At 45.9% G+C, this 14,368-nt stretch overlaps 1 protein-coding gene across 2 annotated transcripts in view; it reads right to left on the bottom strand.

Moving 5' to 3' along the window:
- The window catches only part of ZDHHC16 (zinc finger DHHC-type palmitoyltransferase 16), a 28,422-nt gene extending 25,952 nt beyond the window's left edge, over window positions 1–2,470 (bottom strand). For both annotated transcript variants that reach the window (XM_040435959.1, XM_040435960.1), the window contains exon 1: window positions 2,274–2,470. The gene's annotated coding sequence lies outside the window, so the exon portion shown is untranslated. The remainder of the gene's footprint in view (window positions 1–2,273) is intronic.
- Window positions 2,471–14,368: the final 11,898 nt, after the last annotated feature.

The raw sequence follows: 14,368 nt of genomic DNA, 5'->3' as shown, positions 1-14,368 counted from the left end.
CCGCTACACAAGCCATGGATCAGGAATGTTGGTTAGCCCTGACCGGCCCGATCCTCAGCCAGAGGTAAAAGGGCTCTAATAAAGACCCCTTTATTGAATGTATGGACAATAGTGACCTATTAACCTAGGCAAAAATGCAAGCTCTGTTGCCAAGTCTCCGTCTCCACCCCTTAGGTGAGAAGGAGGATGACATTTTTGCCCTACATTTTGCAGTAGCCAATCATTACCTCTAATGACAGGGTGCTGGCGCAGATGCCCTGCCAAAATCCGTGACACATCTGACAACCAACCGCACCCCAGCTAAGGCTTTACATCAGCGCCGGATCCGTCACATGACAACAATGGCGCCTAACAGACGCTGCACTATGTCAGGGCGCCCCTGGGGTGGATGTGAACACTGCCTTCATTTCATTTTCCCTCTAGATGGCTGCAATCATTGATCGCCGTGATGCTACAGTGAGACCTGCGGCTAATTACTGTGACCGGCAATAATGCCGATCGCGGTAATTAAATGCTTTAGATGCTGTGATCAAGCGAGATCACGGGCACCTAAATGCGCAAAAACCCGGAAGCTCGCGTTTCCGGGCTTCCTACCTGAGCCCCTTGTGTCCAATCCGGGCACAGGTAGTTGCGCTGAATACTGTAAGCCTTACTGAGTAAGGCTACTTTCACACTTGCGGCAGAGAGATCCGGCAAGCAGTTCCGTCGCCGGAACTGCCTGCCGGATCAGGCAAAATGTATGCTAACTGATGGCATTAGTAAGACTGATCAGGATCCTGATCAGTCTTAAAAATGCCTGATCAGTCGAAAAAATGCATTGAAATGCCGGATCCGTCTTTCCGGTGTCATCCGGCAAAAACGGATCCGGCATTTATTTTTTCACCTTTTTTTTCAGTCTGCGCATGCGCATACCGGAAGGACGGATCCGGCATTCCGGTATTCTGAATGCCGGATCCGGCACTAATACATTCCTATGGGAAAAAAATGCCTGATCCGGCATTCAGGCAAGTCTTCAGTTTTTTTAGCCGGAGATAAAACCGTAGCATGCTACGGTTTTCTCTTTTGCCTGATCAGTCAAAACGACTGAACTGAAGACATACTGATGCAAACTGAACGGATTACTCTCCATTCAGAATGCATGGGGACATACCTGATCAGTTCTTTTCCGGTATAGAGCCCCTGTGACGAAACTCTATGCCGGAAAAGAACAACGCAAGTGTGAAAGTAGCCTAAGCGAACAGTATCCAAACGGCAATTCTTATTTTGACCACCAGATGGCAGGCCAGGAAAAGAAATGAGCAAAAGTGAGCAAAATAAGTTAATGAATTCCTGATAAACCAAAATAAAATAATGTAATAAGCTCATATATGAGGCAAATAATAATCCCTAAAAATAAATATATAAATGTTTAAATCACACCCCTTTCCATATAATTAAAAAAGACCTAAATAACAATAAATATAAACATCATAGGTATCACCACGACTGAAAATGCCCATACTATTAAAATACAAAAAAAAAATAATCCAATATGGCGAATGGCGTAACGGAAAAAGGGTCAAAATGGCCGATCTGCCATTTTTTCATTGCTTCTCTTAACCCAAAAAAAATTTAATAAAAATGTGATCAAAAAGTCACCCACACTCCAAAATGGTATCAATTAAAAGTACAGATTGTTCCGCAAAAAATTTGCCCCTAAACAAGTAGACAGAAGTATAAAAAAAAAAAAGTTATGGGGGTCAGAATATGGTAATGTAAAAAATAAAAAATTCTCAAAGTTTACATTTATTTTAGACATAAAGAACCTATACATATGGGGCATCGTTGTAATCGCACTGACCCGTGAACAAAACCCGTAAAACGGTGGAGGGATTGCGGGGTTTTTCCCAATTCCATCCCATTTTGAGTTTTTTTTACCACTTCCCACAACATTTTATGCCATAATTAATGGTGGCACTGGAAAGTACAAAAAAATAAGCCCTCGTCCAGCTATGTGACCGGAAAAATAAAAAAAAAAGTTATGGCTCATGGAAAATAGGGAAGAAAAATGAAAATGCAAAAACCTCCGGTAGCCAAAGGGTTAAGTGGGTGACTGGCTGAGGGCGCAGTATCTACTGACACAATCCGCACAGTTACAGCTTCTCTATGACCAATGCCCCATCTGCAGAGCTGCCCCAGTGATACCCATAGGTCAGGGACCTGTCAGACCACATCGTGCTCTTAGAGGGCAGCTCTATACACAGTAACCTGCCCCCAGGGTGACTACCACTCACCTGCCCGCCAGTATCACTGGGTGAGTCTTCTTACAGCTGCTCCTCCACCTCGCACCCTTCATCCCGGCTCCCAGACACCTGCACTGACCGGATGTCACTCCACTCAGCCTACATCAGCCGCAGCCATACCTACTAAGCATGCGCAGTGGAAGCCCGGTATGTTCGCGTCCAGAATGGAGCTGCTCCTGGCAGGTATGATGTCACGGGAAGGGGCGGGGCGCGGGGCCTACCAGAAGAAGAAAGGGAGGGTAGTGGCTAAACTCCATGCGTCGTATGGACCTTCTGACGTCACAGGGTCATGTGACAGTGGAAGTCTGAATCCCAAAGTGAGGAGGGAGAAGTCACGTGAAGTGACTTGATGAGGATATTGATGTTTTACAGGGGACTGTTTTTCGAAGGGATTGATGTTTTACATGGGGCTGTTAGAAGGGACTGATGTTTTACATGGGGCTGTTAGAAGGGACTGATGTTTTTACATGGGGCTGTTGGAGGGGGACAGATGTTTTTACATGGGACTGTTGAAGGGGATTGATGTTTTTACATGGACAGTTTGTTAGAGGGGCATGATGCAATGGGAATTGATGTATTTTTACATGGAACTACTGCAGACATCCCAACCTGCAAAAACTCATTTCAGGGAGGTTTTCTTTTTTTTTCTTTCACAAACTTTTTATTACATTTTCCAGACATATGCAGTATCTGCACACTTTGCTCTATGGTGTGGAAGACGGGGCTCATTACCCTGCCCCAAATTATCATATTTCTGTATATGATTAAAGGGATTCTGTCCCCACCTATAAGCCCTGTGAGCTAAACATCTGCTCATGTCCAGGGCAGCATTCTGATTTCTAAGGTGGCCTTATAAAAGCTATTTGTGGCTTTATTCTGCGGAAAAACTGGTTTTACTAACCTGTCAATCACTGAATTAAGGTGCCCAAGCAGGGGAGGTCTGTGGATGCATGGTGCCCGGCCGCACGCATCGCCGTTCGTGCCCAGCGCCGCCATCTACTCCTCAGTGCCGCCTCTCCCTCCCTCCCCCTCCTTCCGCTTTGAGATCCCGCGCATGCGCACAGGCTCAGCCTGATGCTCCGTTGCGGACTGCTGGCATCGGCTTTTTCTTGCACTGTGCGCACGCGCCGAGAAGGGGACACTGCTACAGGTCGCCGGAACGGTTTACTGCGAGTAAACTAGAGATGGGAAGTTCGGATCTTTCACATGAACCGATTCATGAATCGAATCTTCGGTTCATTCGCTGAGTTGACAAGAAGCAAGTGAACCGAAGCTTAGGTTGCGCAATGCGCATGCGCGGATGCTTCCATTTACTTGCTGAGTCGGCTCTTGGTCTGAGTCAGGAAGTTTATTCTTTAAAACCCTGTGTGTAATTATCTACCCCACTGTAGGAAAAAAACAAGCATCCAGGGGAGGTGAATTTAACACTGGGGTAAATAATGTAAATAAAATGGAGGGTTAAATGTGTAAATGTATTAAAAAAAATACATCTCTCTCAATAGTTCTATAGCTACTGAATGAGACAGAAGGAGGGATGCCTTTAACATATATATCTCCTTGAGAAGCCAATTTGACCCTAAAGGGTTAATTCAGCCTGTAATCTAAACTCTGTCCTGTCACTTCTCTTATCTCTCTGCTCTGCTATCAGTAAACCTTTCCGGGATATATTGTCTCACATGGGGTGTCAGGGAGCCGCTATCTAATTGCGGGAGATTCCCTGAACGTCCGGGAGACTTGAGATCCCTGCTACTGTATGTTGGAGATGGATGAAGGGGGGGTTACATGGGACTGTTTTAAATGGGACTGATGTTTTACAAGGGGTTGACTATTTTGGAGGTGAGTGGGATTTTACCATAGGACTGTATGTGATGGTGATGGATCATGTGATGGACCATGTGATGAGCGCAGTGACGTCACCACAGGTCCTTTTCCTCCTGGGAATCAAAGAAGAAGACAGAAGAGATGCCGGCTGCGCGAACAAGTGGATTAAGGTGAGTTAAATTATTTATTTCGTTTTTTAACCCCTCCAGCCCTATTGTACTAAGCATTCTGTATTAAGAATGCTATTATTTTCCCTTATAACCATGTTATAAGGGAAAATAATAATGATCGGGTCTCCATCCCGATCGTCTCCTAGCAACCGTGCGTGAAAATCGCACCGCATCCGCACTTGCTTGCGGATGCTTGCGATTTTCACGCAGCCCCATTCACTTCTATGGGGCCTGCGTTGCGTGAAAAACGCACAATATAGAGCATGCTGCGATTTTCACGCAACGCACAAGTGATGCGTGAAAATTACCGCTCGTGTGCACAGCCCCATAGAAATGAATGGGTCCGTATTCAGTGCGGGTGCAATGCGTTCAACTCACGCATTGCACCCGCGCGGAAATCTCGCCCGTGTGAAAGGGGCCTAAGAAACCTAGACTATCCGTTCAATCCTCCTCTGAGCCAGAGGACATTGATAAGGATGCCTCCACCTCTCGACTGATTTTTGAGGAGGACCTTATTTCGGAAGGAGAGATTATGGAAGATGATAAGAAATATTTCTTCTCCTCAGATCAAATGGAAGAATTACTCAAAGCCATGAGATCTACCATGGGTATTGAGGATATCCCTAGGCCACGTACAGTACAGGATGAGATGTTTGGGGGCGTTTACGTGCAAAAAAAAATCTAAAGTATTCCCCATTAATGAAAATATTAAGGATATGATCCTGGATGAATGGATCGAACCAGAAAAAAGGCTAGGTGTATCAAAGGAATTTAGGAGTAGGTTATGGTTTGATCCAGCCGAATGTAAGATATTTGATGAAATCCCCAAAATCAACATTCAGGTGGCGAAAGTAGTCAAGAAGACGGCTTTACCATTTGAAGATTCTTCGCAGTTAAGTCATCCGATGGAAAGCAAAGCAGACTCCCTTCTAAGGAAAGCTTGGGAAGCGTCGATGTTTGGCGTCAAGAAGACGAATTTTGCAGCCACATCTGTGGCCAGAACTATGTATTTCTGGTTATCAGAACTGGAGGAGCATCTAAAAAATAAGACTCCCAGGAAAAATATTATAAACTCTATCCCACTTTTAAAATCCGCAACAGCTTACCTGGCTGATGCATCAGCTGAGTCCTTACGTTTTTCCGCCAAGGATGCAGCTTTATCCAATGCTGCCAGAAGAGCCTTATGGATGAAAGCTTGGTCAGGGGACAAGGCCTCCAAGGCCAAGTTATGTGCAATCGTCTTTGTATTTGGGCCAGTATTAGATAAAATACTGGAAAAAGCTGCCGACAAAAAGAAGGAGAAAGATACTAAAAAGAGACCCTTTCGACCGTTTTCTTCCCAGTCTGGACCCTATAGAGGGACGGGTAAGACAGGTCGGTGGAGCTACAGTAAAGGTAGGGGGTTTATCCTCAATCCTCAGAACAAACAAGGAAACAATGACGCCAGAGCAGGAGGAAGGTTGAAGAATTTTCTAGAGCGATGGACTTGCGTCACGTCAAATCCCTGGGCCTTAAACATTTTAGCACAGGGTTACAAAATAGAATTTTCTTCAACCCCTCCAAAGAAATTCACCATTATGACCCACAACAAGGGGGTTCAAAAAAAGATCTGGCTGGGGGTTCAGGATCAGATCAGGGGTCATAATAAGGGTACCATATGCTGAAGAAGGGCAGGGGTTTTACTCGAGACTCTTCTTATTTAAAAAAAAAACAATTCTTACTGCACAATAATAAATCTAAAACCCTTAAACAAATTAATCGTGTACAGGAGGTTCAAAATGGAGTCTGGGCCTCTACCATTCCCCTGATTCCAGAGGGCGCCTTTTTGGCGTCTATAGATTTAAAAGACGCCTACTATCATATACCAATCCATCAGGCTTCTCAGAAGTACTTAAGGTTTGGTGGTAAGATATCCCAGAGGTTCCCTCCACCACTTTCAGTAGGTGGCGCTTCCATTCGGCCCCAAGGGCCTTCACCAAGTTGGTGGTGGAAATGGTGGCGTTTCTACGCAGAAAGGGAGCAAATATCGTCCCCTATTTAGATGACTTTCTAATCATTGAAAGCTCAAAAAAAGAGACCTCCAAGGTAATAAAGGATTTTATAGACACCCTCTCAGATCTGGGCTGGTTGATAAATCTAAAAAAAATCTACACTCACCCCGTCCACAAGAATAGGATTTCTGGGCGTAGTGTTAGATTCTGTATCCCTGAGGACTTATCTACCGCAGGATATGATAAGATCCCTCAAAGATTTCAGAACACTCACCGATGCTCCATTTGAAAGGCGATGAGTCTGCTAGGTATCCTAACCTCGTGCATAAATTCAGGCCCACACCAGAACCATGCAATCATGGATGTTGAAAAACTGGAACAGGAAACATTCGTCCCTGGACAGGATAATCAGCATTCCACCTGCAGTCAAAATACAGGGTGGGCCATTTATATGGATACACCTTAATAAAATGGGAATGGTTGGTGATATTAACTTCCTGTTTGTGGCACATTAGTATATGTGAGGGGGGAAACTTTTCAAGATGGGTGGTGACCATGGCGGCCATTTTTAAGTCGGCCATTTTGAATCTAACTTTTGTTTTTTTAATAGGAAGAGGGTCATGTGACACATTAAACTTATTGGGAATTTCACAAGAAAAACAACGGTGTGCTTGGTTTTAACGTAACTTTATTCTTTCATGAGTTATTTACAAGTTTCTGACCACTTACAAAATGTGTTCAATGTGCTGCCCATTGTGTTGGATTGTCAATGCAACCCTCTTCTCCCACTCTTCACACACTGATAGCAACACCGCAGGAGAAATGCTAGCACAGACTTCCAGTATCCGTAGTTTCAGGTGCTGCACATCTCGTATCATCTGAAGGCAATCGTCTATGCTGTGAAGATACGAGATGTGCAGCACCTGAAACTACGGGCCAGATATATCCCCCACCCCCCAAAAAAACGATATAAATAATATTATTTAGATACGTTTTATACTGAATTCTTATATCTAGTTGGGTATGAAGTAATACTCAAATGGGGGCCCACATAGATTGCTCACCTACCTTGGTTATTTGGAGGGTGAGGAGGGGTGCGGGCAATTTAAACTCCCTCTGTATATTCCTGCCTCTACAGAAGTCAAGGGTCATCTCTCACTTGTGCCCGTCATGGTGGATTCAAGGAAACGGAATTACCGGTAAGTCTAATTATTTTTTTTTTTGCGGACTACAGTCGTGTGCATGAGCCCTTATTGTAAGGCATTCAGTGTGCTGCAAACCCCCCCTTCTTCTGTCCACACAGGACCGAAAGCCTGTGGAAACCTTCTGAGCAATTTTTTATGATTGTATTTTACTTATTTTGGGCTAAAAATCATTTTTTCTGTAGGTTTTTATTAAAAAATTTCAGCCGTTTTGGTGATACATGCGGTTAAAAATCAGTCTATTTGCAGACAGTCATTCCTGAGTCCCATCATCTGACGGCTGATGTGAAGCCTTATCTCTGATCTCCTGACCTTAAATACTCATTTAAGGCCTCTTGCACACGACCGTATTTTTGGTCCATGTCCAATCCGCATTTTTTTTTTAAAGTTCAAACACAGTCCTATTCATTTCTATGGGAGCACAAAAAATGTCATCCATGTGCTGCCCTCCTCCATGTATTCGTCCTACAAATTATAGAATATGTCCTATTCTTGTCCATTTTGCGAACAAGAATATACATTTTCTACTACTGGGCCTGCAAAAAAAAAAAAAAAAAAAAGCAGTGTGCACACAGCCAGCGTCTGGATTTTGCAGATCTCTGGTTTGGGAACCTCAAAATACATCCGGTCGTGTGTGTGAAGGTCTGGGAGGTTTAGCAGCACCAGCGAAGGAGTTATGGGGGCAGATATTGTGCAAATTTGTTGAATAGCTGCTGATACCGAGTCCCAGAAAGGCGTAATATTTTTACAGGACCACCAGATATGGTAGGCTGTGCCCCTTTCCTCGCGGCATCTCCAGTAGAGTGGGGATGCCAAAGGATGTATCTTGTGAATTATGTCAGGGGTACGGTACCATTTAGTGATCGGTTTATATGCGTTCTCTTGGATCTAACGCATTTCGAGAAGCCATGAGAGTTTCCAAGAACCAAGGAAACCTCTTTATCAGAAAGTGTTGAACCTTTTCCTAGGGTTTGGAGCTGCTATAATGGTATCATACCAGGAAGGGATATATTCATTATGCGCAATATTGAAGTATTGCTGGCACATTTCCTTAAAGTGGGAATAATGGAGGAAGGACCAGTTTACCGCGAGATGCGATGCCTGAAGGTCTAGCAAGGAAGGGGACTAAATTTCCTTTCAGCACATCCCCAACAGTAGCATCGCCCAGGGAGGACCACATTCCTAGATTGTCTATGTAGTCCTCGTTCAAGTAAAAGGGAAGAAGTCTCAGCGGCATAAATGGTGAGGGGCTTTGGGGGAGATTAAAGAGGGAGGACAGTTTTGCCCAAATGTTAAGGACCCCCTTGTATGCTGGAGGGAGCATGCGACTTTGTGTGGACAGGGCTGGCACGGTCAAAAGGCGTGCAAGGACGAGGGGGTGGAATTGTGGCTCGGGCAATCTGACAACCCAATTTGTTATTTAAGGGGTTTACGAGTTCTGAATGAAGTCTCATTTGGATGGACATGTAATACGCTTTAATGTCTGGAAGCCCGAAGCCACTCTTGTGCTTGGGCAGCACCAGGGTGGAGTAGGCCACCCGTGGTCTGGCTTTTTTCCAGATGAAGGAGAAAAAGGTTCTGCGGACGGCTAGAAGGAACGAATCTGGAAGGGAAATGGGTAAAGTCTGTAGTAAGTAGAGTAATTTTAGGCATAATACATTTTTTAAGAAGGTTCTTCCTGCCTATCCAAGACATATAGGGAATATTTAGGTCTTTAAGTTGTTGCTTGATATTTGACAGGAGAGAAGGTTAATTTAGTTGAAAAGACAGGTTAGGGTCTTTCGGGATGTTCACCCCCAGGTAATTTTATGTGGGAATCAGTTCATTGAAATGGGAATTCCACAGCCAGTTTTTAAACCGTATGTGTGGATATATTAATACTCAAGGCATTGCATTTAGTTAGGTTTATCTTGAAATTGGACATGTGCCCAAACTCTACAAATAGTTTAAGAATAGCTGGGAAAGCTGCTTCGGGGTCTGATAGGAACAGCAGCATATCATCTGCGACTGCAGCGATCTTATGAGTCTCTGTACCCACAACCAGGCCCTTAATCATGTCATCCTGTGTGATGATGGCCTGTAGAAGTGACTCTAAGCAGATGATGAAGAGTGAGGGAGAGAGTGGGCAACCCTGGCATGTGCCATTCGAGATGGAGAAAGAGGGAGAGAGCACACCATTCACCTTAATTCTAGCGTGCGGAGAGGAGTACAGGGACATGATTGCCTTGATAAATTTGTGAGGAAAACCAAACTTGACAAGAGTGGCTTCCATAAACCTCCAATCCACCCGATCAAAAGCTTTCTCTGCATCTGTGCTGAGCAGGGAGAGCCGGGTGCCCATTGCTAGGGCATGTACAATGGCCTGCTGTACTCTGAAGGCGCTGTCTCTGCCTTCTCTACCCCCCGTCAAACCCGGAGTGGAAACCCAGGGGATATTCGTTTTGAGAGCAGGGGAGCAATCCTGCTAGCTAGGATTTTTGCCCATAGTTTAACGTCGGCATTTAGGAGACAGATGGGTCTGTAACTCGAAGGGCATTCGGGATCTTTATCTGGCTTGGGAAGGACCACAATATGGGCTTCTAATGCTTGATGTGCAGGAGAAGAACCAGAGAGTAGTGTATTGAAATAGGTCACCAACTGCGGTCCCAATACCGGGAGGAATTTTTTGTAGTAGGAGATTGGTAACCCATCAGGCCCGGGGCTTTTACCTTTGGGGATTGTGGTGAGGACTTTCTTCACTTCCTCTAGTGTTACAGGGGGTAACCAGCAACATACAGTCATTAGGGTCTAATGCGGGCAGTTTAAGGGTGGAGAGGAACTTTTGTATGTTTACAAGTCTGGTTGTCGGGGGGTTCATCGGGGCGTATATTGTAGAGGAACTGGTAGTATGCGGTGAAGATCTTGGCTATGTCAGGGGTTGAGGTGCTAGTCGAGCCATTATGTGACTTCATCTGTTTAATATGTAGCTGTTCTGCTTCTCTTTTTAATGAGCGTTGACATGATTTTGTTGCCTTCATCACCATGGGCGTAGTGCTTGTGTCTTAGCCTAATGAAGGCGTTGACAGCTTTAATGTTCAGGATGGATTTGAGCTCGTTCCGCAGCGTGTTGTGATCCCTCACAGCCAGTGACCTTTTGTGGGAACTCTCTATCAATGCGATTTGTGAGAGGAGAGAGGTGATTTGTGACAAACGTTTTTTCTTCAAGTGAGATCCTAGAGAGATCATCTCCCCTCGGATAACCATTTTGTGTTCTTCCCAAATGGAGGAGGGTGAGGCCCCTGAAGGGTTGTTTATTTCGAAGTAGTTTTGAATTGTCTTGCTTAAGGGGGTATCTAATAAGGTGGGGTTCAGACGCCAAGTCCACTCTCTGTCTGTGATCTCGGGTACATACATGGACATAAAGACCGGGCATGGTCTGATACCGTGATGCTGTGTATATCTGCACTGAGTATTTGGGATAGATGGCGATCGTGAATGAGGAAATAATCCAGACGCTGATAAGACCTATGGAGATTGGAGTAGAAGGAATAGTCTTTTTTGTCAGCGTTTTTTGACCTCCAGACATCGCTCAGGCATGGGTCTCTAAGCCCAGTATGAACTCCTTTCAACTCTCTATATGAGACCGCCGATTTCCCAGAGGAGGAATCAAGCAATGGATTTAAGATTAGGTTAAAGTCCTCCCCTATTATAAGTAGGCCAGAAGTGAACGAGGCAATGTCTAGAAGTACCTTTTTCAGTCATTTGGCCGTGCCTGTGTTAGGAGCGTACAGGTTGCACAAAGTGACCTCCCCATTCCCTAATTTACCCTTCAAGAAAATGTATCTCCCTTCGGGGTCTGCAATCCTGGATACGGCCGTAAAAAGGCACATTCCTATGGAAACCTATGCTGACTCCCCTAGACGGGCAATCGTAGCAAGCGTGATGCCACTCAGAGAAACCTGACCTCGACATTATTGCGGTTCGCCCTGGTCTGAAATGCGTTTCCTGCAACATAATCACATCTGAATGTTCCCTCCGCAATACCTGGAAGATACGGCTCCTTTTGACCGGGTTGTTACACCCTTTAACATCAAAGGAGGCTAACTTAAGCCTCAAGGGGGCCATCTTCTGAGGCATTGAGGCTGTAAACGTGAGCTGGCCCTGTACTCTATGAACCAGCAGTGAAACATTAGAACAAAAACAATTAAAACGTAAATGTAGAGCTCTGGGTGATAAGCAACGTAAAAAAGGGCTACAAAGGGAGCAGGTTGGGGAGAGGTAGATATAAACATATGTGTAGCCTGATCTGCCCAAGCTGCTGTTGATAAGCCTATGGCGTGAAATGAGATGTAGGAATTGACTCTTCTGCCGGCTGCAGAACATAACATGGAGGAGAAGTGGTGAAAGGCTACGATCAAACACTAGAGTTGAGACCGCCTAGAAAAAGACGGCCCAAACTCCTACTGTAATACTAGGGTTAGGTAGAGTAATACCCCATGAATAGTAACAGTTCCGAAAAGTGTTCAGTCATTGGTGTCCAGGCGAGCAGATCTATTGCCCCTCGCGTGCCTCTGCTTCCTTACGACGGTCCAGGTGGGCGTCATCTTGGGTGGAGAGGTGTCGCTGTCTTGAGGCACAGGTAGCCAAGAAGGAACCTCTAACGGGGATATGTTTAGGGCTTCCAACAATTGGTTCAAGTCCTCTGGGTTGCGGATTGTGAAATGACGGGTACAGGAGGAGATAAGGAGGCCAAAGAGGAAAAGCCACCTATAGGGAATCTTAGATGACCGCAGGGGGTCTTTGAGGGGTTTCAGGATCCTTCTTTTCTGGAGGGTGATAAGTCCTGGTACAACTGTACTTTGGCGTCCGCCATGATTATTTCTGACATGGCTCTTGCTTTAAATAATATGGCTTCGGTGTCGTGGTAGCTTAATAAGCCGCAGATGATGTCCCTGGGATGATCCAATGGAGGGGGTTTGGGGCGCAAAGCCCTGTGGACACGTTCCACAATTATGGAAGATGCCTTTTGGGGACCCAGTAGGTTGGAAAATAAGGCCTGCATTGCTGCAAACAAGTCTTCCTTGTCTGAAGCCTCAGGAAGACCCCTTATTCTTATATTTCGTCTGCGGCTCCTATTTTCTTGGTCCTCTACTCCAATAGGGTGTCGTTTATTACAGACCTGTGGGTTTCTATTGCGTTTGTATTCGCTAAAGCGAACGAGTGCAGTGTCTCTTGTGATTGTTCCAGGGCGTCCACCCTGTTGCCAATATGGCGGATATCCTCTTTGATGGCCGAAAGCTCTGATGCTATAGGGGTAAGGGCTCTCTGGAGGGATTGATCCAGGTAATCCCTGGTAAGGGCTGAGGATTCACTCACCGCTTGTTGTGCGTGAGGTGCAGCATTGTCTCCATCTGGATCGTCGCAAGGACCGTCCGCGCTGTGCTGCAGGGAACCACGTCCTTTCGGCGCCATCTTGCTTGAACGTGCGGCTGAATGGGGTGCCTGTTTGCTGAGGAATTTCTCCATTTGTGAAGCCGATTTCTGCAGGCTTCCAGCTCCAGGGGCCTCGGTGGGTATGTCCTTGGGCTGGATCTTCACCATTCCGGCGAGGTCAGGTGCTAAAATAGGCTTAAACGCAGCTTAATGGCGGGAGCGCTTCACTCAAGCAGCCGCCATCCAGCGCGGTCAGGCTCTGACCATTTTTCAATGGAATTCTGGATGCGAAATCCACATGACGAATGGACAGGACACTTGTTTTTTTCTATGATGCCATTTTTTTTAAAACCTCAAACAGGAAAAAGCTCTGTATGTTTTACTATGCAGATTCCCTATTGAAATCAATGGAGAAGTTCTGCCTGCCTTTTTGGTGAAGATTTTAGGTGCGGAATCCGTGTCAAAATACTGCGGGTGAACAAAGTGTAAAGCTTTTGGATGCTTGCAGGAAATTCTAGAGAAGAAGTAGGAATAGTGAGCATGAGGATTCATCAGTATATACACTACGCGGTCCCGATGCAACCGTCACAGGAAGTGTAGAAATGGTACAACGGTCACCAAAGCATCCCCGGAAATACAAGAGGAAGTAACAAGACTTCAGTGACTGTCAGTATCTATGTGCTTGACCAAGGAGTCAGGTTTAGGCCTAAGGCCGAGTTCACACGGCCACAGTTCCGTGTGCATTCCACATCACGGATGCGGACCCATTCACTTCAATGGGTCCACAAATCCGGAATTGCGGAACGGCCGCAAAAATATAGAACAAGTCCTATCTTTTTGCGGAACGAGCGGATCGCGGACCCATTAAAGTGAATGGGTCCGCGATCCGATGCGGCTGACCCACGGCCAGCGATCGTGCATTGCGGCCCGCAGCACGGGCCACACACGTTCGTGTGAACTCGGCCTAATGCACATGACCGTTGCCGGCCGTGTCCCATATTGCGGCACACAAACAGCGGGTCTGCAATACACAGGCACCGGCCGCGTGCTCCCCGCATCAATGACGCAGACCCATTCAAGTGAGCTGTGTTGCGGAATGGAGGCACGGAACCCCACAGAGTGCTTCTGTGGTGTTTCTCTCTATGCCTCCGCACCACAAAAAAATAGAACTTGTTAAAAAAAAAATTAGGGTGCGGATGGATCACGGACCCAAGTTGAATGGGTCTGGATCCGTCACAGCTGCCACACGGATGGGGCCCGTGCATGAGGCCTTAGGGAGACTTTCATGACCCTGCGCCTGTCCCTCTGCTGCCAGACACCTTGAGGTTGGCGCTCATCGGTTTGATGTGCCACGTAAACACGCCCAGACATTGATGAAATATGGCAAGGCATCTTCAGGATTCTTGTCCTGGCAAGATGACGATATAGCGGTAGCATAGGTGGTAACCTTGATCACTGCGGTCATCCTGACAATGAAGGGGAGGTACTGC

This window comes from Bufo bufo, chromosome 6 (assembly GCF_905171765.1).
Source record: "Bufo bufo chromosome 6, aBufBuf1.1, whole genome shotgun sequence".
NCBI lineage: Eukaryota > Metazoa > Chordata > Amphibia > Anura > Bufonidae > Bufo > Bufo bufo.
The sequence above is the reverse complement of the archived record's forward strand: the minus strand, read 5'-3'. Positions and strand labels throughout refer to the sequence as shown.